The sequence below is a fragment of the Panthera tigris genome, chromosome C2 (assembly GCF_018350195.1).
Source record: "Panthera tigris isolate Pti1 chromosome C2, P.tigris_Pti1_mat1.1, whole genome shotgun sequence".
NCBI lineage: Eukaryota > Metazoa > Chordata > Mammalia > Carnivora > Felidae > Panthera > Panthera tigris.
This window is the reverse complement of record NC_056668.1, coordinates 41,276,777-41,303,314: the sequence shown is the minus strand read 5'-3', so window position 1 is coordinate 41,303,314 and position 26,538 is coordinate 41,276,777. Positions and strand designations below refer to the sequence as shown.

Genomic DNA, 26,538 nt, shown 5'->3' with positions numbered 1-26,538 from the left:
CATTTTCTGTGAGAGCACATTAGGCACTCTTAAGGTGAAAGCTGTAGCATATTTTTAAAGAGACTATTTCTGCCTTCAAAATCTAAAACGGTGAGAAAAAAAGTGCTTTGCGGTTAATCTCTATTTTAAGATTTTATATATATATATGATATATATGATATATACATATATCATATATATCATATATATATCGGTGTATGTATCTACACACATATGTCTATACCGAGAGAAAGAGAGACCCATGTATTGTGGCCACATGTTGTCAAAACGCATTAGTGAAATATCATATCTGATCACAAGTAATGTGAAATGATGCCCCACTGATTAGAATGTCATTGATGCTGTGGCCTGTTGTTCTTGACACCACAGAAGAGGATCAAAGCATCTTTCACGGTGATAAAGTTGGCAATATGGACGGGAAATAATGCCAGAGAGACTGATTAAGTGTTAACACTCCCACCTGGTGCCATGAAAATAGGACAAAACATCCATAATTCAGGATGATTTTCTCCTCCTGTGTTTATTTTTGTGCCAAGCTATAGGGTTTGAAAGAGTTAATACTGACACTTTCTTCCTCACAATGCTCTCCAGTAAGGAGTAGGTTATAAGAGGGCTTCTCTTTCAGTGTGCATCCTTTCAAGGAATACTTTTTATATTTATATTAAGAATCAGAAAGGTATTTCCAGTGGGTGCAAAAATATGACTCATCCATTTTCCCTGCTTCTATATCTGGGTTGACAGATACCCCACTCAAGCTGTCTCTTGACTGACAAACACCTCAGTGGGCACGTTTTTCTTACGATAATGTTTGCAGATAATTCAGGGAACCTGTATCCCAGATTTGTATTCTTAAGGAATAATGTCAACTAGAATATGAAGTTCTAAAATGAGAATAAATCTTTATCTGAGACCATGCTTCATCCACCATAATTAAATGTGCTAGCACCGGCCATCTTAGTTTGAGTCTCACTCGCTTCTTTCCATGAAGCTATCTGTGAGGCAAAGCCAGTGCAAGGCCTGAAGAGAAGGACCTCTGCCTGAACTGCTAAAGCTTACATGGTTAAGAAGATAACACTGCCTCCTGTTTTGTTTGTTTGTTTGTTTAGAAAATTCTCTTCCCAGGTTTTAAGCATCCTGAATCGAAAGATAGCAATATTCATCCAACCTTAGGGAAGCGTCTCCTAAAACAAGATTTAATGTCACTGCCAAAACAGATCAATGGTAACACATTTGTGTGAGTGACTATTATCCACAAGACCAAAAAGCTTTTATTAATTCCGGGAGGTGCACTGAATTGTTCTTGTTCACTGGGTTATCAACTATGGTTCTTGTTCCAAATGTCTCATTACATAGTATGAGTGACACAATCAAAGCATGCTCCCCAACACTGTCCTTCTCAAGTCCATTTTCCTGTTGGCATACATGCCTGTGATAAAATGGTACATTTTAACAAACATAAAATAAAATAAGTTTTGTACACATGTTCACATGTGTCACACACACACACACACACACACACTTTTTTGTTCAAATATAAACATCAGGGAGTAATTTGCTAGATGGACCCAAATGATGTGATGATGTAACAGGTATTTCTATTACTAATTTGTAGATTTTAGTCAGGCTTTATGGTCCATTTGAAGGCACTGTGTTTATAGTTTGCAGGCTGCCATCTAGGTGCCAGATAGCTGAATGCATCTTACATTACCGATGAGGTCATCGTTGAGTAGCATGCTGAGAACAGCAAGACTATCACCGGGCTCTGGAAATGAGGCACAGTCATGAAAATGTGTGTCTTTATTTGTATCCTTTCATAATTTATTTCCACGAGCTTTCACTCTATAGTCAGTGTGCTTTGGATCTTTGATAAGCACATTATAAACTGCTTTGCATTGCATCACATTGATCCATGCTATATTAGAGTTCTCCCATTGTTTGAACAAAGTATCTTATTCATCCCCATGTAATGCTCATGGCCCGTTAGTTTATAGAAAAATTTAGTCCTATGCTTTCAGTGTCACAAAACAAAACAAAACAACACAAAAAATGTAGGTTAGAAACGACTTTAAAAATTAGAAAAGAAGCTTTTTACGGAGGATCAAAAAATTGATTTGACCCTGTGGTGATAATCTCATGGTGAAATTAGTGACATAATTTGACCAAATTTGAAATTTGACTACATAATCTGTGGCAAAAAAAATTGACCTCTCAGGACATATTTAACTCATGTGTAATAATTCTGTAACAGTAGATCCCTCAAACATAACCAAATGGAGAAAGGCATGTTGAAGGGCTTAGTAAAATGTAAAGCAATATAAAATGCTAATGCTTAGAGTTTGTGTTTGTCTCTCTCTGTGTGTACAATATCAAATTAATATTATAATTATTTCAATTCTAAGTTTGCACCATAGAATCACAAAAATTGTGGAATTCTTACAAGAATAGTTTGCTTTACAAAAATTATATACTTCCCATGATAAGACATGTTATTTTATCTTACTGATGGCAACTCTGAACAAAAACATGTGGTATTTAGAAGCTGAAATAACAAAGATAACAGAGTGCAAGTCTCGTAACTTTTACTTTTTTTCCCTTCTGGTACTAATCACTAATATACTGTCTCTTTTCTTAAGTTATTTAGAAGTCACATCAGTGGTTAAACATTCGTCTTATATTTGATTATAAGACGTATATAATACATATGACGACAACAGCAGGGGGAGGGGAAAGCTATGCTCATAAAAACTTCCTATATTTTACCAGAGGCAATTTACTATCAACTTGAAGTAGATTTTGATAAGTTAGAGATGTAGAAATCATTAAAAACCACCAAAAAAGTAACACAAAGAAGTGTGATTTAAAAGTTAAGAGAAGAATCAAAATGATGCGTAAATGAATTGTTGTATCAAAATCATGGTATAACAGAACCAGAAAAGATTAAAGGAGAAACAGAAGGGGAAAGAAAAAGCACTCAGAGAAACAGAAAAGAAGTAGCAAACGGCACACCTAGAGCCAAACGTATTAACTTTTACATTAAACATGAAAGAATGAAACACTCCACACATATGGCAGAGTCAGTGAAATTGGGTCAGAGAAGCAAGATTCGATTATATACTATCTATAAAACATACACTTTAAATTCAAAATCAAAAATAAGTTGGAAGTGAAAAGACAGAAGAAGATACAGCATGCAAATAATAGCATGAGAGAATTGGAGTAGCTATATGAACATCAGACAAAACAAACTTAAAGGAAATCAATGTTATTAGAAATAAGGAGAGACATAAAACAACATCAACACGGTGGGAAGAAAATACACTTATAAATGTACCTGAATCTAAAAATATAACAGAGAAACATAAAACACATATTGGTAAAATTTAAAGGAGAAATGTAAATTTAGAAATGAATACTTAAAACTGTTTTTATTCACAGACTACATGATTGTTTATACAGAAAACCCTAAGGACTCTATAAAAACAAGTTATTGTGGAGGCACCTGGGTGGCTCAGTCAGTTAAGCGTCCAGCTTCAGCTAAGATCGTGATCTCTCGGTTCGTGAGTTCGAGCTCTGCCTAGGGCTCTGCATTGACAGCTCAGAGACTGAAGCCTGCTTCGGATTCTGTGTCTCCCTCTCTCTCTAACCCTCGCTCTCTCTCTGCCCCTCCCCTGCTCGCGCTGTTTCTTTCTCTCAAAAATAAATAAAACATTAAAAAAATTTAAAAACAAGTTATTGTGTAACTGTGAATGAACTTTCACATTTTAGGTTGTCTCTAAAATACACCATCTCCAATTTCTTAGAAGTTTTCTTAGGATTTGTGAGACTTATTAATAAATAGACATGATGAGCATTATTATAAGCCTTATCGTAAGTCCTTCAGCAAAGAGTTTACATGGTGATTTTTTTCTTAGAGTCTCAATTTAGATACTTTAATACGTTCAAAATACAGTGCCATATGGTGTATTTGTTTATTGCGGGCTTGACTGAGAAGTAAAGAAATTCAGACAATTACTTTTAACGCCCATATATGATTATTAAGTCTGGTAAAGTACAGAGGTCATTGAAAGAGATATTTTTAACTGAGTCTGAGTTTTATAAGATTATACAGATCTTCTAAGTGATCATAAATCAGTTCTCATTACAGGTACCTAAAGCAATTAAAAAGTCACAAAAATTACACTTTTAGGGTTACAGTGTTTAATGTTTTTCAAGTTAAATTTCTACAACTAGCAAGATAACGTATGAGTTACTAGGACTCAGATGATGTTCTAGGGAATACAGGGAATATTTACTTGGAGATCCCAACTGCACTGCAAGCTAAACGATGGCCAGCGTTTCCTGTTTGTGTACTTTCTTCACTTCCACCTTTGCCCAAGCCATCTGGTTTTTCACGGACCTCCACGGTGTGGCCAGTGACGGAATGGTCTCCTGACAGTGCAGTCAGAGAAACTTCCATAGACACGCTGGCCCCGCCATCTTTGCCAGAAATCACATTACTCAGGTCCCTAACACGTCTCTCCTGATCCTTTGGTTCACCATGGTTTTTTTTAACAGAGGATCAAAGTGAGGACCTGCACTGGTGTAGCCTTGTGAGTTACCTGCAGGTTGATGGACGTGGAATCCATACTCGCCTTTGGTCAATCCTGTAATGGCTCCTGATGCCACAATAGGCCCATTTTTTTTCTGCACGAAATGGACAGTGCCCTCCACACAGCCCTGGCCTTTCAGCGTGCACACAGCCTTTATCTCTATGACTTGGGAGGGCAGCGGAGGACGCCACATAAGATGCTGACACCACGTTACATGTTGACTTTGTTGTTACCACAGGTCAGAAATATATGTGACCAAAGGCCTGAAACAAGTAAACCAAAAAAACCTTTGTGGAGGAATTGGCTGACCACAGGAAGTGAGGTGCCAAGACTGTGAAAAGCCACACAGATTTCACACTTCCACTTCTAAAACTTTCATTGTCCTTTAATTTACTTTAAGGATTTTCTTTTCATTTTTCGTGTCTCTCCGTTCCTCTTTTTTTCCACAAAATTGTGCCTAAGTTGTACCATCCCCAAAGCCACTCTTCACTATTCTTGCCAATTCCACATCTGACAACAAGTCCCAGAATATTTTCAGACATTACATGGAAAATGTTCTAAGTTGCACTGCCAGCAATGAAGTGTTGAAAATACAAGTGCCTGTGCCAAGGAAGAATACTCTGAGGTCAAAGAACCTTTTGGAAGTATTAATAAAGTAGAAAATAAACAATTCCAGAGTTGGCATTTGGTGAAGAAAGACAATCCATATTCACTAAATCAGAACAATAAACATGAATTTTAAGAGACACTTAATGGCTTGGACCATGATTCTCCTAAATCCATCGGGTCTTTTGGCTAGCACTAAAAAGAACATTGAACTTGAGCACATCTGAAAATTCTGAAAATGCCTTGACTCAATTATGATTATGATTTGTTTCTTTCCAGCCTAAGTGAATGATACACATGGAAACAAAATGCAGAATTTTAAAATCTGTCTCTGTTACTCAAATCCCAATATCACCTTTTGTTCCATTTTGGACACCAATGTTTGCATGGTTTCACTTAGATTGTTGGTTGACACGGTAAAATGTCAAAAGTAAGAACAAAGAAAAGGTAATATTCACCATAAAGTCCATTTCTCCAAAATGTCAGCACTCCTTTGTCAAGGTTAACAGTTAGGGGAACAAAGGAAAATGTGTTGAAGTTAAATTCTTTCATTTTATATTTTTTTCTCTTTGCAATCCAGAATCTGAAATACACTTTATTTTTCTTTTTCTTTCTTTCCTTTTTTTTCTACATCGGGAGGGTCATTATGTATTTTCTCATTAAAAGAAAAAAAAGAGAGCAACTATTAAATAACAGGAATGATCATTCATAGAATACTTACTCTTTGTCAGGTATCTTCTTGACATTTTATTTAATTTTCACTATAATCCTTTATATCAGTATCATTATGAGCTCCATGATAAAGGGGATAAAACCAAGTATAGATAAGTGAAATAACTAGCCAGGAAATGGATAAGAATCCAGGCGTTTTGTTTTAAAGACTGTGCTGCTAATCTCTATGCTTATAAAACAAAACAAACAAAACAATGACAGGCTAAGATATCTCCAAAACACTAAAATTTGCTTTTTACTATGTTGATACTTAATATATTTATTAACACATCAGCAGTCCAACTAGATAATCTAGGTCTTATATTCAAACAGCTAACAAATCTTAACAGTGATGCATTGCTGGGAGATTTATTTTATTTACTGATTTCCAGGAGTTCATTATTAATTAATAGGTGTTTTACTTAGCAGAATGTGCTCCTGCCTTTTGGACAGGTGAATAAGTAAGGTTTTTGGATATTGTGGTAAGATCCAGAATATGAAAAAAATGCAAAAAAAAAAAAAGATAGTTTATATCAAGAAATGGAGGAACTAAAATAATTTAAGCTAAACTACATCTCCCCAAAGCGCTTTTAAGTTAAATTATTTATCAATAAAATTATACAGCTTAGAAACACTATTGAACACTAAGACTTTTTTATGAAAGCATTTCATAATTTTCCCAAAGCAGTCTGACATTATTCTGGGCATTTATAGAGATAATTGTGAGAGTCTCTTCAATTTTTACTTTTTCTTTAAAGTTATTATATTCTATATTTTTCCTATCCCTTAAAATTAGTGCCCTCATGATCTAATATGCTTTTCTACTTACTTGTCCTTTACTTTTATAGATCTGCTATATATATAAAGAACCCTGGTTTGAACTGCTCAACGGGTTGTACAGATATCAGCTCATTAAAAACTCTACTGTGAGACAGTCTGTGGACATTTTAGAAATTGTGCCACTTTCTACTTAGAACAGAGAATTTAAGGCTTGTGAAGATCACCCTGTGGGTTTTCCATCAGAGATGTGACTTGATATAAGAATCTTCATTCTGAAGTAATGAGTCCAGTTTTGCTGAGCTTTATTTAATACACAAGATGTGGAATTTATAGTGACAAAAACCACGGGATTTGAGAGTGATGTGAAACAGAATATTTGTGTGTATGGAGGTATTTTACTGTGTAGAAAGAAGACAGGAAGGATGGACCCAAATATCTCTCAAGGCCTGTAAGTCTGTATTCAGTTACTTACTATAACATTTAGAAGTCTGACTTAAATTCCTGTTGACATGGGAAACCCAGGCTTGGCACTAAAACTGAGTGTTCTTATTTGAAGGCTATCAAATAAATGAATTAAAATAACCTTAACAGTAAAGACTAAGCTACAGGATTAGTGCTCTGAATACGAGCAATAGGTTATTAAAGGCCCAGACAGACGTGGGGCTCTGTGTGTGTGCATGTGTGTGTGTGTGTACATGTGCAAGGCAGGAGGCTGGAAATGTGTGGCGCTCTTCACCAAAAAAACCTCATGACTTTGAGAGTCTAACACTAACAATTAGTACTTCTCTCTCTCATACTCCCTCCACCTGCATGTGATTCTCACAACATCACCCTTGTTCGATATTACCAATTATGATTGCTCATATTCATTAGCCTCTCCTCCAATGGTTTATAGATGAGCGCAAGACGCTCCTTTTCTGACCAAAACAAACAAAAGAATATCCTCTCATAGTCCCCTTCTCCATGCTGAAGTAACTATTAATTTTGTTTCCAAAACAATTATGGAAAGGGTATCCTCTCCTGTTTCTACTTTCTTATGCCCATTAACTCTCCAACTTCTACCAATTTAATGGGAACAATTGGGATAAAAGGCAAGACCAACCCTTCAATTGTTAAACCTCAAGGGGCTTCTTCTTTACTTTCTTGCAGTCTACAATGTTGAGACATCTTTTTTTTTCACTAATATCTCAAAAATTTCTAAGAATTTTCTCAAATATTGTACTGTCTTTTTACTCTCCAACTTCTCAAATATTTCTAAGAATTTTTCTGTTTGCCTCCTAAATATAGTGATTAGGGACCGGTGATCATTCATATGAAAAGGTATTCAAAAAAAGATTGAATATCTTCCTTAACCCATTGCCTTTGCCACTTAATCTGTTTTACATATGCATTCAATATTAACCTTCTTTGTTTAAAAATGTTTATTTATTTATTTTGAGATATATAGAGAGAACACATATGCACAGGGGAGGGGCAGAGACAGAGGGAGACAGAGAATCCTAAGCAGGCTCCACACTCTCAGCACAGAACCTGACGTCGGGCTCGATGCCACAAACCATGAGATCATGACCTGAGCTGAAATCAAGAATCAGATACTTAACTGACTGAGCCATCCAGGCACCCCACAATATTAAACTTCTTAATTAACTATTATTATTGACACAGAATTACTGAGTTGCATTCAGATCATTATTCCCAGCTCCTTTTCACAAACCTCTTCACCACTCTGCAAATCTCAATACCTCACTCTTACCACCTGCAGCCAGCTATAACCAAGGTGTGCTTCATAATGTTTGCTGAGTTGAACGTCACTTCTCAGCTCAAAATCTATAGTTGCAAATTACCGGCAAAGTTCAAACATCACTCCTTAACTATAGTCGATAAATAATTGGTTCCCTTCTCACTTATTCCTACCTGTTTTCTACTATTTCAGTTAGGACTTTTAGTTTAACCTTCACTTCAACATTCTCAGTTGCTTCCTGCATCAGGGCTCCACATTTTCTCCATTGCGTGTCCCTCCCTCTACTCCAGGTCATAGCAAGCTTCCTCTATTAAGCTTCTGTTTACTTCTCATGTTTGATGATCCTAGATAACACTGATGCCCTTTCTCAAACTTCTTTTGCTCTTTCTTTTTTTGTAGTATATATTCATCACTAAGTCTCTCTCTATATATGTATATACACACGTACACATATACAGTGTATGTGTGTATATATATTTATGTATATGTATACATATATATACATATACATATGGAATGTTGTATTTACAAACTGTACCATGTACTTTACCTTTACTTATATGTAGTTTTGTTATCTAATACTTTTCACGTGTAGGTCTTTTTCTTTACTGTTGTGCAGTTAGATCTTGGATAAAAGTGATTTAACGCTATATTATCTTTCTTAATACATTTCACACAGTTTAACTCAAGACCAAACATATAATGCATACTCAACAAATACTTGGTGGTTGCTTAAATGGGGCTAATAATATTTAAGAATTACCAAGACTTCATTGGATGATTCAGGCAATCGATGTTTTTAATGATTGCATTCTGTGGAGTCACTCTTAAATTCCAATAACTGCTAGATGCTATAGTCCATCACAATATTTAAATTTCTAATACTTTATTTGGTGGTTTTGTTTTCTTTGGTCATCATTAGTTTTTGTTTTGTTTTGTTTTGTTTTGTTTTGTTTTGTGTGTGTGCTAAGATTCTGCACTTGAAAACACCAAGGCTACCCCAAAACTGGTCAAGAATGTTCCCCTTCTAGAAACATTCAAGATAATTTTAGGATTTTTTGTTTTTCCATGATTATGCTAGATGATGATAATTACGATGATGATGATGATGGAGATGATGATGGTGATTTTAGTGTCTCTAGGTTTAAACAATCTCAGGTACAATGTAAACATAGAGAAGACACTTTAAAAATCTATGCATCAGGAAAACTGAAATTTGTCAAACTTCCTGACACCTACGAAAATGTAGTCACTTACACTAGTGCACAGACGTTAATACAAAATATAATGTCAAACTACTGTTCTTTAAATTTGAAGTTACAAATATAGGTCTAATGTTTTGAAATGTGAGAGGAACAAACAAATACCTTAATATGAGAATTTTTCAAATTTGAAGTTTTCTTTATTCCTAACCAAAGAAGCCCTTGAAAGTGCTTCATCGAGAAAGGATTGGATCAAATTGAAAAGGACAAATTTCACAGTTGGCAAGTATCACCTGACAAGTATGGACAACACGGATCTCTACTCTCAGCTTTCAGCCTAGCCAAACCACAGCATAGTCAGGACCAAACAGATGCAAACCCACGGGGCTTTTCTGAGGATTACTCACAATTTGCTATGAATGAATGGCTAGACTGAGCTTAGGTGAACCGACCTGGAAAAGCCAGTCTGATAATCTATCAGACCTGAATTTTATAACATTAATTTTACTGCCATTATACAGCCCATATCTTTGTTTCCCAGAGGTCTAACCCAAAATTCCACTATAATTTGTCATTTAGAACTTTAATATGGTCACTTAAGTACTTTCTGGAATACTTTGTTAAGATGGTTGAAGTAGGAAAATTAAATTTTCTGAAAGCCAGCGCTAACATGAAGTCTATGGTAACCACAAATATTCATGGTGTCATCTAACAACCTCAACTTCTGCTTTCATTATAATTTCAATAGAGTTAATTGTCATGAGGTGACTTAAATACTCTGCCTAGAGTCCAATGGATATGATAAAATAAAATAAAAATAAAAAAGTAATTGAGAAAAATGTGTTTGAACACTTCAGTTAGAATTTTGGCTTCGCCGTTTATAAATTCTGTCACCTTAAACAGATGACTTAACCTCTTTGTGCCTCCAGTTTTCACCTGTATAATGGGGACCAAACCACTACCTCTCTCATACTGTGATTATTGAGATTAATCACTATTAACTGTAGAATGCTTAGAATATCTCCTAAAACAGAGTAAGTACATAAAGAATACTGGTGACGATGAGGGTGATGGTGAGGACAATGACAAGGACTATTGTACAGCTACATCTGCCAAGGTACCAAATGACTGTAGCAGTAATAACTCCACATCATAGTAGTCTCTTATTTTTGCATCCATGGTTCCCCTTTTAGGAAATACAGGTTTCCATGAAAAATTACTTTTGTTCTACATGGTATTTAACTTGGTACTTTATTGCTAACTTGTTAGAATAACAAAAGCAAGTTGTTTTCACAAAGTTTTATTCTCTGCACTGTAAAATAGAGTGAACCAATCCGATTGAACATACATTGTGAGGAGAAAGGAGGCAAATCCAGGAAAGCACAGATCTGAAAGTGGGAGCAGCCAAAGAGTTGATATGATCAGCATGGACAACGGTGCAAACACTAAGGTCAGTAAAGACACATTATAGTTTCCCATCTAACAATCAAGAATCCCAAATATATAGTAGAATGAGTGAATTTCAAAAGTAAACAGATATTAAAGAGTAGGTTTCAGAAATGTGAAGTGGCCTATTCATGTTACACAATGAGAAAGTAGTAACATTGGGAAATATTTATTTATGATTTTCTAAATATCAATCTAATATTCTTTCCTCTACCTTATGTGATGGGTTCAAAAAGGAATGGCCTGTACTTACAAACTTTAAAATTATTTACAAATTTTCACAGAATAAAACTAGAATTACAACATGTCAAATTTATCCTCTATTAATAGGTGGTATAATCTGTCATTCAAAGTAATACTTTTCTTAGCCTTTACTTCTTCTTTTAAACTATAGCAATGTTTATGTGCTGTGCTAAACAGCTCATTATGTTGAAAATTATAAAATCACAGAGAGGACTAAAATAGATATTCAGAATGGGAAGATGATTAACACACTAAGAAAAAAAAAGATAATAAAACAAACAAAAAAAAGGTGTGAGAAAATGGGAAGTATTGCAAGTATATATGGGATATGGGATAGTTCTTAAACTAAAAATGATTCCTGGGGCATGTGGGTGGCTCATTCGGTTAAGCATCTGACTTCAGCTCAGGTCATGATCTCACAAGAGTTTGAGCCCCCTGTCCCACTCTGCTGACAGCTCAGAGGCTGGAACCTGTTGCAGATTCTGTGTCTCCCTCTCACTCTGTGCCTCTCCTGCTCACGTTGTTTCTCTCCCTCAAAAAAATTAAACATTAAAAAAAACTTAAATACAAAAAGTAAAATAAATAAAAATGATTCCGGATGCAAAAGAGAGGGATGCTCTATATTAAACTTGTTAAGCAATGCAGTTTTAAATAGTCAGAAATGAAATTTTCATTTTTTAAATTTCCTTTAAAAATTTTTAATGTTTGTTTATTTTTGAGAGACAGAGAGAGACAGAGTGTGAGAGGACAAGGGGCAGAGAGAAAAGGAGACACGGAATCCAGAGCAGGCTCCAGGCTCTGAGCTGTCAGCACAGCACAGAGCCTGATGCAGGGCTCAAACGCACTAACTGTGACCTGAGCCGAAGTCAGACACTTAACTGACTGAGACAGCCAGGCACCCCGAGAAATGAAATTTTCAAAAAGTTTTAAACATGTGACTAGAGAAGATCAACCTCAAAGTAGGATGCTCATTAACCTAATGACACTTTTGGAAACACTTACAGTCATAAATTCATCAAATATTTATTGAGTGGTAACAGTGTTCCATGAACTTTTCAAGGTGCTTAAGATTCATCAGGAAACAAAACAAATAACCCTGCCCTCTCGGAGTTGACATTGTAGTGTGCACTGAACGGCAGGGAAGGAAAGGAGAGAGAGAGAAAGGAAACAGACAATAAGTCAGGAATATAATGAATATGTATATTATGTTTTCTGTTAGATACAACAGTAATTAAAATGAAAAAAAATAATATGGGAAGTTAAGAAAGTTAAGAAGTGTGTGAGAGGAATATTTAAATAGAGCAGTCAGCTTGTCATGGATGTGAGCAAATACTTCATGGAGGTAAGGACGTTTCTCATGCAGATACCTAGAAAAACTTTCCTGGACTAAAACCAGCCAGGACAAGGGCCCTAGGATGAGGATATAGTTCAGGAACTTTAGGGAGTCCAGTGTGTCCAGCGCGGTGGAACTGATGGGGGAGATGAGTCCCGAAAGTCAAATTATGTATGGAAATCAAAGCCAGTATAAGAATTCTGGCTTCTATCTTAAATAAATGGGGAATCCATGGAGGGTATGGGCAGAGGGGAAAATGAACTGGCCAATTTGAAAACATCCTCGTGTCTGTCTTAAGAATAGATGGTAGAAGGGTAACAGGGGCTAAAATCAGACCTCAAAAATACAGCCCACACTGGACTAGACAGGAAGTGGGGAGTTTGTCGCTAACAGACTAAGTCTGGTGAAGTGCTGGTGAGGAAAATTTTATCAAAAGCCGCGGCTTGATCCAAAGATCCAACCACCTTTACATTTACATCCAAGTGAGTAGCAAAGCAGGTTCTATGGTTACTACAGGAACTGGAAGTTGTCTTAGTTGTGAGTTTCAACAGATTGTCAGTGTAAAAGAAAATAAAGGTGTTCAACGGTTTGAAACTAGGCACAGAGAAGAAAAGCAGTTCTGCGTCAGCTCTCATTTAGTGAAATACATAAAGAGACAGCAAGTTCGAACTCCCCTTGGTGACTTTAGACAAAAAAGCACAGAGTTACACAAAGGCCTATCTGAACTATCTGCGAGTGGCAAAAGTTTTCTGCACTAAACTTTTTGTTTTTCTTCCTGGTGTAAGAAGTCTATTTTTTTTTTCAGACCATAAAAAAATAGTTGGCTTTATTTTTAGTCTCCTGAATATATTACAGAGACTAATAAAAACAACACGAGATGGCTATCTGTTTGAAATGTTCCCCAATAATCAAAATATCTCTCAAGTATCATTTTTAATGTGGACTAACTTGTCTCCTTCACATTTTTGTAAAGGAACTGATATTTATAGACATATGTATAGGAGTAACAAGAATGCATGACAACGAGTTCCAATGTAATAAATTATCCCCTCCTTATCTCTCTCCTGCCCTGGCTTTCTTCCTTCCTTTCACCTTTTCCTTTCTTCCTTTTCCCTTCCTTGCTTTCTTTCTTCCTCTTTTCCAGATATTAAGGTTTATTTTAAGATCATCCTTTTGAATTAAAGAGAAAAGATTTTTAAAAACTGGCACGGGAAAGAAGCTTTTGAAGACAACAGTGAACAGAGACAGAAAAGAGCAGCTATAGGTATCACGAATGGAAAAAACAGAGATAAAACATGTGCGGGGTAAACACCATCAGTCAACATTATTTTAAAAGTCAAGATACAGTTTGAAAAAAAGGAAGGGGAAAAGAATAAGTTCAAATGCTACTTTACATAATCCTGTCATAAATACTGTTCTTGGACCATACGATATTGTTTTTGAAATTCTAATGTCCTTTAGAATGAGAGACCTATATAGAAGATCAATAATAAGGAGCTATACTTTAGGAGAGGATTAAGCAAGTAGGGAACCACAATGGCTCTAAATTCAGAGAACATAAAGACATTCTGAAGATTTGCAGATATCTTAAAACATGTGGGGAGAAGGATATTAGAAAAATAAGCAGCCATGATATACACATGAAATGAATCCCATATGGTATTCTTCATTCCCACACAACGTCTTTCACCACTTTGCTTCTGACTGCAATTCTCTAATCATTCCCACCTACTCAGTGCCTTATTCTCAACTTGTACTGAGTTAGCATAGAGTCAAACTCCTCAAACGGATATGGAATAAAAGGCTTTTGTACCTCCCACAAAGCAAGCTAAACGTTAGGATCCCTTTTGTTCCATTATACCAACTAGAATAGAGTATAAAGAGAGGCTTTTATAAAGTAGATAAAAAGATGATCAATAGCAGGCAAAGGAATTAGAAGGAAGAAAAATGGTGTCATCGTATGGAAGGATTTTATTCAGTACTACAATTTAAAATTATGTGACAGCATGAATATGATTGACTTTAGAGTAAGGACTAAATAGATTGCTCTTTTAATTACAGATGACGCAACTTTGGGGATTTTATAGGTTGGAAAATAAAATGAAAAAGCTGAGGCAATGGCATTCCCTAACATGACATGTGTTTTATGTATTTATTTATTTGTTTGTTTGTTTGTTTGTTTAAATTGTCCAGACAAGATTCTTTCATTGGTGTAAGTAAAGTTTTTCTAAAGTGGCAAAGTAGTCAGAGTTTTGAATACACCCAAAGTTAAAAAGATCAATGTTCACAAAACAGCCACATCACATTTTGTTTCAGTTCCTTACACCCCCGATGTGTTCTAATACATCATACACTTACTCTTACAGAGCTTATCAACACCAATATAATATCCTAGATTAACAATCCAGGGTATGTTCTGTTATGTTGAGCTTCTTAGGAAAAAAAAATATATCCTCATTCATGGAAATTTGTGGAAAAGATTATAATTTCAACTCTAAATAAGATCCTGTGGTATTTTACACTTAACTCTCAATTTACATAATTTATATTTACTGAAATGCATTAGGATTTACATGACTGTAACTATTCCTTGAATATAGTTGCTGAATCCATAACAAACACCCACAAGCATGGGGAGATGAAAATATTTAAATATGTAAATCAAGGTATCCTATGACTCGGTTTAATTAATATGAAACCCAATTTTATTACTGAGAGTGACATTTATTAATCCCTTGTGTGTGGTAATGTGCTAGTCTTTGTTCAAAGTAAGCTCAGTAAAATCTCTTTTAAGACTGAAGATATGTTTTATTACTAAAAGTGACATTATCAAATGTTTCTATCAAAAATATCTCACAATATATCACTCCAAATAATCGTGGCAGCTTAAAAGTGGAAAATTGAGAAGACTGAACATTTACCCTACAATGCAGCTGAAACTCAAAACATTTTTGAAAACTCTTTTTTGACATTGTCACAAGAGACATTTTATGAGCCACATGAGAAATTTTTCCTAAGTGTTTTAAATCCGTGATTCATTTTCTTCTCTTCTTTTCTTTTTATCCCTAAATGGCCTTTCTTATTTGGTAATTCATTTTACCCACCAGGTTTGACTCTGGGTAATTCTTAACAACTATGAAAATTCAGCTTAGACAAGAAGTTCAATTTATCTGGGGGCGGGGGGAGGAATCAAAATGTGTTGCTATTGCATTTATTTAAAGAATGGGTCATAGGTTCTGAAGGTATGACTTGGTACCTTCACAGAAGGATCAGACACACTACTTTATAAACAGGTCTCACATATAACATAACTTAAAAGTGAAGGAGCAGAAAGATACTCAGAAGTCTCTGGAGAACAGGTATGGCAGTGTGGTAAGAAGACTTAGGCTATACGTTTTGAGACATTTCACTTTTAAGGAATTGGCTTTGCCACACAGGATTTCCTTTATTAAAATAAATGGCAGACACTATATTGACTCAGTATATCTTAGGACAGAGCAGTGCGACATTGCGGCTAAAAACCTGAGCTCTGAAGTCAGTGAAGGTTGGATTTCTGGCTCCAAATCTTACTACCTGAGTGACACAGGGCAAACTTCAGACAATGGAGATAATTGTTGAAAGTATTAAATGAGATCATCTGAACAAAACTGTTTAGCATGGTGTCTGGACACACAGTATGTATTAAGTATTTCAGTCCTACCATTTTCTCTTTGCTTCTTAGCTTGTATCCCTGAGTATGCAGTTTTGTCAGTACATCTAACTTTACATATATTGATAACGTTAAATGAGTTCCAAGAATAGTTTATATTGATGTTCCTTTTACCGCTTCTATTACAGAAAAATAAATGAGTTGGAATAAACACTACCTTCCTGATAGAAAGAATATCATCCAATGGGGGAAAGACAAGACATCTTGGTCTTGAGACTTTAATAGTTCCTGTCAATTAGAAGATTTACTGAGTAGCTACACAATAAACAAAATGAAGTAATCACAATTATCCAAGGCATAAATCTATTGTGGTTCAAGTCCTGGTAAATACTAGCACTACTGTTTTAAATTATTTCTTTGTTGGGCTTAGGGGAAAACATAATGTGACAACAAAAATAAAATAATCTTATGTCCAAAAAAGAAAAACTGATGTAAGTGATACAGAAACCTGTAGTTATTTCGGTTGTCATACCTTCTCAGAATGTCGGTAGGCAAAACTATGAGAGTAGTTGCTACATAGTGCTATCAGAATTGTTATTTAAGGCTAGATATTTCGCAAATCAATTATATTTTACTGTTTGGCATACAGTGTTAGCCAGACTCCTGCACAAAATATTTTCTTTAAAGCTATGCCTACACCATTTTAATGGTAATTACTGATAATAAGAAACCAGGTTCTGGAGCTGGATATATTGAGATTCAAATCCTGACCCTGCCACTTCTTGCTATCACCTTGAGCATAAGTCTCAGATCAATATCCTCATTTGTAAATTGCAGACACTCATAAAGCTTATAACCATGCTGTGATGATTGAATGAGATAGTCCAGGTACAGAATTTTGCATAGTGCCTGCACATATTGTACATTTAATAAGTATTTCTATTTATTATTATTTTATTCTACTATGATTACTTTTCTTTGGTCCATTTTAGTTTTAGCTTTCCACACTAAGCTCTGCTGATGTTTCACTTTCTGTTGATAGTTTCATTATGCTCTTTTATCTAAATGTCAGTTATCTTAGAAATTTTCCTCTTTTTCTTTCCTGCATGCAATCATCAATCACCAACCACTGCCAATTTATATGTAATCCTTTTCCTGTCTTTTCTTTTCATCCATACAACCAACCTATTAATTTTGTTTAGATAAGTATAAGTTTCTTACTATTTTCTCCTAATATTTGTTTCCCTGTCACTTCATCCTGATTATTCTTGTTCAAAATGTGAGCATCCTATTATAAACTTGTTCCACAATTTTAATTGTTTATTGCTGCCTTTATACAAAGTAACAAACTCAAAGTTTCTAAAAACTACAATTTATATACTTTTTCAAACATATTATCATCTTTTACTACCCTTTTACTTAAAATTATCTCTTCTTTAATCATTTATCACAACACACTTCTAATAGGCGGTGTTTACCTACATGGAAAGATTTTCTCCAAATGAATAGACCAGCCTCAGAAAATTTACCAACACTATACTTTGTCTATGTAGGAGTCTCTAAATGCATAATCCTCAGCAAATTCTTACAATGTTGAACTCTTGTGTTTACAAACCAGTTAGTGGCTAATTACATACTGTTTTAATTTGTTCTATAATATTTAACTGACCTACACCCCATACTTTTTATTCATTTTAAGCATCTGTAGCAGACATTATTTTATAAGCTTTTATGCCTTTCTCAATACCTCTGATACTTAATTTTAAAATACAAATAACTATTTTAAGAGACTAATACATAACAAAACTCAATCCTTAACTCCTGACCAAGATAGAATACCAGGGACTGGATTTATTAGAAGAAAAAACAAAACAAGGAACAAAAAAAAATATGAAAGAGTAGTTTTTAAATCACTGAATATCAGGGAACAAAAACAGTGATCCTCAAGAAAAGGTAAATAGATCGGATGAACACTACAATGTAACATCTTACTGCCTTCAGATATCCCAGGCTACAACACAAGGAGGAGGAAGCAGGACAAAGCAGCTCAGGAAACTCCCTGATTTCAGGAGGTGAAGCTGAAATTCCAGGGAAACCAGACAGATCAGAGTTCTCAGGAAAGAATACCAGAGAGGAGACAACTGCATAGACAGAGATGAAGGGCATCTGTGAAAGATGCTTCTTCAGCTTCCAGCAGAGTACTGAGCAGCCCATGTGTGAGAAAACCCTCTTGAGGCCAGGGAAAGAACTACGCAAAAGGATTGGAGGCTTCGTGGTTGATGCTCCCACAAGACTCGGAGAAATGCTTGCTCCCACCAGCCAAATAGAAAAACCTCAAGATTCATGGAACATTAGGTACAGTACATAGAAGTATCTTGCATCAATTGGGAGGAATACTCAAATGTTGGTGTCATACTGCTCTGATTCCACATAACAAATCTTAAAAGCAAAATTTACAAGGATCATACTATTTCTCAATAACTTAACTGTGTCCCATAAAAAAAGTTCAAGAATAATTACAGGGATACAAAAATACTTCCCACTCAAGAAGGTGAAAATCACAATGATTGGCACCCCACTCCAAAAAAAATTACAAGCATGTAGAAAAATACAACTCATATTGAAGAGGAAAATCGATAAACCAAAATCAACCCAGAACTGTCATAGATGTTAAAATTAGTAGGCATGGACATCAGCAGTGTTATTAAAACTATATTCCATATATTCAAAAAGTTAAATACACAAGGAAGGAAATAAAAAGGATCCAAATAAATTTCTAAAGATAAATATTACAACAGCCCAGCCGGCTCAGTCTATAGAGGATGTGAGATTTTTTCTCAGAGTTGTGAGCTCGAGCCCTATGTTGGGTGTCGAAATTACATTAAAAAATTATAACATCTTATATAAAAACTACACTAAACTGGATTGGTAGCAGCACAAATGTTATAATGAAAAAGATTCATGAGCTTGAAGGCATGGCAATAGAAACTACCTAAAATGAAGAATACAAAGAAAAACAATTTAAAAAGTGAAGAGCATCCATGAACTTAAGGCCTACTTTAATTGGCCTGATGCATGTGTAACTGGAGCTCCCAATGGGGGAATATTGAAAAAAATAATAATTGAATTTTTTCCAAACTTTGATGAAAACTAAAAACCCACAGATCTAAGATTAATAAATCCCACTCCCAAGACAAAGAAAACTCCACCAAGGCACTTCATAAACAAATTGTTCCAAACCATAATGGAGCCAATCTGAAAAGCAATCACAGATGTGACACCTCACATAAAAGGAAATAACTATCACAATATATTTCTCACCATAGAATAAAAATGGTGGAAAAACATCTTTAAAATATTGAAAGAAAAAAATAGAATATTAAAATTCTATTCTCAGCAAAGTATCTTTCAAACAGAAGGGTAGATAAACTTTTTCAGTCAACCAAAGGTGAAGGATTTATCACCAGCAAACTTAAACAACAAGAAATGTTGATGGGAATCGTTCAGGAAGAAAGAAAATGATACTAGATAGGAATATAGATTTACATAAAGAACTAAAGATAACAGCATTAGTAACTACACTGGTAATTATACAAGAATTGTAAATATTTTAATTTTTTGAAAATACAATTGGATTTTTTAAGTTTATTTATTAATTTTGAGAGAGTGTGTGTGCATGCACATGCATGCAAACAAATGAAAGGGGCAGAGTGAGAGGGAGAGAGAGAGAATTCCAGGCAGGATCTGCACTGATAGTGCAGACACGTTACTCAAATTCACAAACCATGAGATCGTGACCTGAGCCAAAATCAAGAGTTGGAGGCTTGCTTAACCAACTGAGTCACCCGGGTGCCCTTATAACTGGATTTTTAAACTAAAATATGAACAATGTATTATTAGATTTATAGTCTATGTATAAAGGTAAAATAATGCTTAAAGCCTAGGGGGGTAGAAAAGGAAGTATACTACTACAAGATTGTCATACTATACATGAAATTGCATAATATCATTTAAAGGTGGGCTATGATACGCTAAACATATACATAATAACCCTCCCAAAACACTAAAAAAGAACTAAAAATAAAAGAGTGAGAATTTGATTAACTAACAAAGGAAATAAAATAGAATCATAAAAATATACTTGTTTAACCCAAAGGAACAAAAAACAAGAAAACAAAGAAAAAAGGAACAGAGAACAAAAAACAAATATCAAGGTAATGACTTAAACCTATCAATAATCACAGTAAGAATAGTCTAAACAGCCCAAAAAAGGCAGAAATTGTTAAGTTAGATTTAAAAGCAAGACAAAACTGTATGCTCAATATAGACACATACAGGTTGAAAGTAAAAGGATGGAAGAGATATAATATTCTAACACTGGAAAAAAGAAAGCTGAATGATTATATTAAGTCAGACAGATGGGATTTCAGAATAAAGAATATTGATAGGATAAAATTCATCTCAAAGTGATAAAGATGTGAATTAATCAGGAAGACACAATCACATACATGCTTATTTATACACATGAAGACAGAGTTGCATGAAGAAAAAAAATAAAGAACTGCAAGGAAAAACAGACAAATATATATTAGTGGGTGGAGATTTCAATACCTATCTCTTAATAACTGGCAGAACGAGTTTGGAGAAAATCAGTAAAGGTAGAAAAGACTTGGCCAACACAGTCAACCGACTTGAACTAATTGACAAAAGAACACTCCACTCATATTATATACCTTTCTTATGGTCACACAAAACATTTATAAGATAGATCATGTTTTGGGGCATAAAACAAGCCTAAATAAGTTTTAAAAGATTTAAGTGACACAAATTTTTTTGAGACCAAAACTGAATTAAGTTCATAATCAGTAACAGAAAGACTTCTGAACAAAATACCCAAATACTGGAAATTAAATAAGAACACTGTAATAAAACTTAGTTCAAAGAGGAAATACAAACGTAAATTAGAAAGCATTTTAAACTGAATGAAAATGAAAATATAACATATTAGGGTTTAGACAGTGCCAATAAAGCAGTACTTAGAGATAATTTATAACACAAAGTATCAATATTAAAAAAGAAAAGTCTTAAATCAATGACCTCAGCTTGCCCATGGAAATACAACAAAATTAGAATAAGAATGGGAAGAAGAAGAAAAGGAAGAAGAAGAAGAAGAAGAAGAAGAAGAAGAAGAAGCAGCAGCAGCAGAAGGGCAGATTAAATTAAAAATAAGCTGAGGAAAGAAAATAAGATCACAACATAATTTGATAAAATAGAAAACAAAGGGATGGAGAATATCAATGCAATCAAAAGATAGATCTTTGAGAAGATCGGTGAAATTGAAAATGGGAGAATAAAGGAAAAATCACAAATTACAGATACCAGGAATAAGAGAAATGACATTACTACAGATTATATAGCATAGAAATATAATGGTAAGTGGCTATTGTGAAAAATTTTATTCCAATAAATTTGACAATTTAGATGACATTGAAAATTTCCCTGAGAGATAAAGTTCACTCAAAAAAGAAGAGATAACCTAAATCGTCATATATCTATTAAATAATTCAGATCTGAAAAGAACAAAGTTAGAGAACTAACACTTGTGATTTCAAGACTTAATTCAAGATGTTGTGTTGTTGGTGTTAAGATAGGCAAATAGGTCAAAAGAACAGAAAGGAATTCAGCAGTACACTTGCAAATACAGTGACAAATGATTCTCTAGAAAGATAAAGGGCAATTCAGTGGAATTAAGTACAGATGTTTTGAGACAATCAGACAGCCATTTGCAAAAAAAAAAAAGAACTTCAATCCAAAATTTGTATCACATTCAAAAATAAATTCAAATGAATCATAGACCTACTGAAAAAAAATATACATAAAACTTCTAGAAGTAAGCACAAAAGAAAATCATTGTGACCTTGTGTTAGGAACAAGTTGGCAATCTACGGTCAGTCCATAGGCCAAATTTGACCCCCTACCTATGTTTCTATGTCGTGTGATCTAAGAATATTTTTTAACGAATTTAAATGATTGAATAAACTTTAAAAAGAAAAATAGTATTTCATAACACATAAAATATGTGAAATTCAAATTTCAGTAAATAATTGCTGGAATACAACCACATCCATTCATTTATACTTTTTTTGTGGCAGCTTTCACACCACAAGCACAGAAATGGTTAGTGAGGCAGAAGCTGTGTGGATAAAAAGCCCAAACCATTTACATCTGGCCCTTTAAGGAAAAAAAAATTGCCAACTCCTATGATAGGCAAAGATTTCTTAGCTGTGACAGCAAAAGCACAATTAATAAAAGAATAAATTGATAAATGGGACTTGATCAAAATTTAAAACTCATCTCTTCAAAAGACACTATGAAGAGAATGAGAAGCGTTAAACCACAGACTGAGAGAAAATATCTGTAAGTCAAATACCTGATGAAAAAATTGTATTGAGTATATACAAAGAACTCAGGTCCTCTATGGTGTAATCCTCAATCCCCCCAAAAGGATAAAATATTTAAACACACACTTCACAGAAGAATACATGTAGATGGGAAATAAGCACATGAAAAGATGCTCAACATCTTTACCTTAATGGAAATGCAAATCAAAACTACAACAAGGTAACAAATATGCACGTATGACAAAAGACTGACCATACCAAGGGTTGACAAGGATGTGAACTGGAATTCTCATCTACTCCTACCAGAAATAGAATACGTTTCAAGCACTTTGGAAAACATTCTGGCACCTTCTTAAAAGCTTAAATACCACATGATGCAGCCAGTCCCCTTTTTGGTATTCATCCAAAAGAAACAAGTCCTTAAAAAAGTCTCGTGCACAAATCTGTAGTTAGTTCAGAGATTTTTGAAATTTGGAATAAATTTCAGCAACCATGTGTAAAAGGGAGAGAGCAAGATTAGAAAGAATTAAGCTAAATATGGAGACTTTGTAGAAACTTTAGTAATACATTTGAAAAACAAAATATTGTGTTCATAAATAGCTTCTGAAAGCAGGGCATTTTAGGGAATGTGGCAATATGTGTTAGAATTCAAAGTTTCATGTAAAGCTAAAGTAAATTAATTCTTGTAAGTGCCTTCCTGAACCTCCTCTACCTTCCCAATAAAATAATCCTTTATTCATTATTAAAGGGATTTCTGAAAATAATTGTTTTTCTACTGCCTTTTTTCAAACCATAGAAATAATTAGGCTTACTAGCCCATTGAGTCCAAAATCTTATTGGCACTAAAACGTGAGAGTTTGTTAATTCAATATTAATTTGATTGCCAGATAATTTACATTCATCTCTGTTCCCCAGGCATTGGTGGTACCATACATTCAGATTAATCCTCTTTAAAAAGTAGATTGAGGATCATACATTATCAGAAGTTCATTGAGGAAGCAGATCTTTTCATTTATCCTGGCCAGCTGGCACATGTCCCATAAACCAGGCCAAACTTCTAGCCTCACAGGGTGGAAAGTTCTGATCTTTTAAGTGACAGAGTCATAAAATGGAGCAAATGATCCTTACACGTAATCTCATGCAACATCACACTTGAAGGTCCTCAGCGATTTGGTAATAATTCTTCAGTCTTAAGTACCTACAATTGACCATAAGTTATCTTATATCTGCCTTCTTCTATTGATTTTATTACTCAAGACTCTTGTAAATAACTTGCATCTCTTCTCATCTTTTTATTATTATGGAAGATTGGCCTGAATCGAGTGTTAATTTATAAAACTGATGCATATGTTCACTCTCTCATGTGCATGCTCTCTCTCTCTGACATGGTTTTTAGAGAATATTGTTAAATAAAAAACTGAAACTTTTTTTGCAAACTTCTTTTCCTCCATAATGCAAACTAAGAATGAAAATATGCACAGTTGAATTGTGCATCACTTATAGTTATTTCTTAGATATAGAATCTTACGTATAAAATCCTGAAATCAAAGTACACAAGGACGGGGAGGTAAGTCCAGGCCAGCTCTCACATTATATAAATGATGGTACGAGCGATGCAAGAGGTTCAGTGACTCACTCATGACCATAGCATGCGAAAATGCTTAAGCGGGACATGGATCTGTCTTCACTCATTAATTAATTAATTAGACAGTGCTAGTGATGAGCCCTACATTATGCTAACCACAAATCAGGTTTAGAGAAAAAGAAACAGGGGCGCCTGGGTGGCTCAGTTGGTTAAGCATCCGACTCTTGATTTTGGCTCAGGTCATTATCTCCTGGTTTGTGAGTTCGAGCCTTGCATCAGGCTCTGCACTGGCAGTGTGGAGCTTGCTTGGGATTCTCTCTCTGTCCCTCTCTCTGCCCCTCCCCTGCTCTTGCATGCTCTCTCTCTCTCTCTCTCTCAAAATATATAAATAAACTTAAAAAAAAAAAAGAAAAAGAAAAAGGCACAAAGCCAGCCATCCTAGCAAGGAGAGTATGGTAGGGAAGAAACCTAGTCACACACCATTCGACTCAGTGGAATCTTGTTATCCATAGGTGTTTCCTCAAATCTGCCGTTAAAGATACATTACAAACAAAATACCCATAACATTACATCAACATATAGGGGTCTGAATTTAACTTATTTCAGTTATAAAATACACCTAATAACTCTAGAAAAAAAAAAAAGAATAGAAGTTACTTGCAAATCCTTTTATCAAGGAATGACTGCTACTAGTTTTCCCTTGACCTCTACATCTAACAGTAACAGTGAAAACAAATTCATCATGCCGTGTTAAAACTAAAATGGACAGGTAGATGTGTCTCTCCGTGTCATCCCCTTGCATGAATACATGCACAAAAACTCCCATTGTTAAACTGTCACTGAGAAGAATTCAGAAAATTAGATAAAGTTGTAACTTCTGACATGAGGTTCTATAAATAAAACATTTAAATATATATTAACATATATCTATATACTACATATCTACATATCTATATATCTATGCATACTATATATTTATACACCATATATATCTCAGACAAATTCAACAAATTAAAAATTGGTTCAGATTCTCAAATAAACTTGCCTGGCACAGTCCGTCTGCTCTAGGATCCCACTATAAAGGATGGATAACTTTAACATACAACATATAATTTTTCTCCTTTATCATAGAACACCCTCAGGAGTAAATTGTGAAATCATTAATTTTTAGTACCAACTTTAATCCCAAATTTAGCCATCTATAAGGCAACTTGATTAGCAGTCTCAGCTGTCACTGGGAATAAAGAATAGAAGGCAGAACCAAGCATCAGTTTCTCTCTACCAACCCACACCCCACACTAAAGAAGTTCCGATACACAAAAGTTAAGGTCTATACACCTCTGTGCCCCCTGATAATCGGTGGCTAGATACCACGTACTAGCTCTGTGACAAGGAGCATGTCAACTCACTTTTCTGTTTCAGTTCCTTAGCAGGTAATACAGAGGTAATAATACGAGTTACCTCATGGGGTTATTCTGATGACTACAGAGGCTAATATATGCAAAAGCCTTGTCCTTCACATAGTAGGTGGTATATTACTATTTCCTGTTACTCTAACGACTGTCATATCGTAATTAATACATCCATTCGTAAAATTTTGCCATCAACTAAGGTGAATATATCTTCAGAACATTTAAGAGAAAGAAGTATTGCCATCAATTTTACATTAAATAAAAATGGTTTACATTTTGAGGTTTAAACTTTAATTATTCTGAAAATTTTCTAAGCCATGTCTCGCCTTTCTGTAACACTGAGGAAAGGCAATATCATTTATGTAATGATTATGATGCTTTTGAGTTTAATATAACTAGTAATGTCCAAGGTTTACATAAACAATATTTATTATCATACTAATTATATGGACCCTTGGTTGGGTTTGTCACCTGAGAACATTGCTAGGTTATAGTCACCATTTGCCATTAGCACAGAAGGATTGACTCAAGTCTGTATTCACAATGGTTCTAAAATAACCCACAGTAATGGAACAGTGAAGTCTATAACACTTTTCATCACATAATAGTTACTGTGCTTATCCACACACAGGCACTTTAAAATAGATATGCCATATACTCTGTATCCACTCAAGGATTCGAGATAAAGTCTATGATAGTGGCTATAAATGTCAACATTATACAGCATCATAGTCCTATATTTGTGTCAGGAAGGCGTATTGCCAGTTTAAGGCTGTAATCATTCATGTCTTACCAAGTAATGGTATGACACATCCATTTAGAAAGATGTTCTGCTCTCAG

General features: G+C 34.7%; 1 protein-coding gene and 1 pseudogene across 3 annotated transcripts in view; both read right to left on the bottom strand.

Moving 5' to 3' along the window:
- Nucleotides 1–26,538, bottom strand: part of EPHA3 (EPH receptor A3) — a 344,884-nt gene that overhangs the window by 152,019 nt on the left and 166,327 nt on the right. The window lies entirely within an intron of this gene.
- On the bottom strand, nucleotides 4,289–4,782 carry LOC102969359 (annotated as a pseudogene).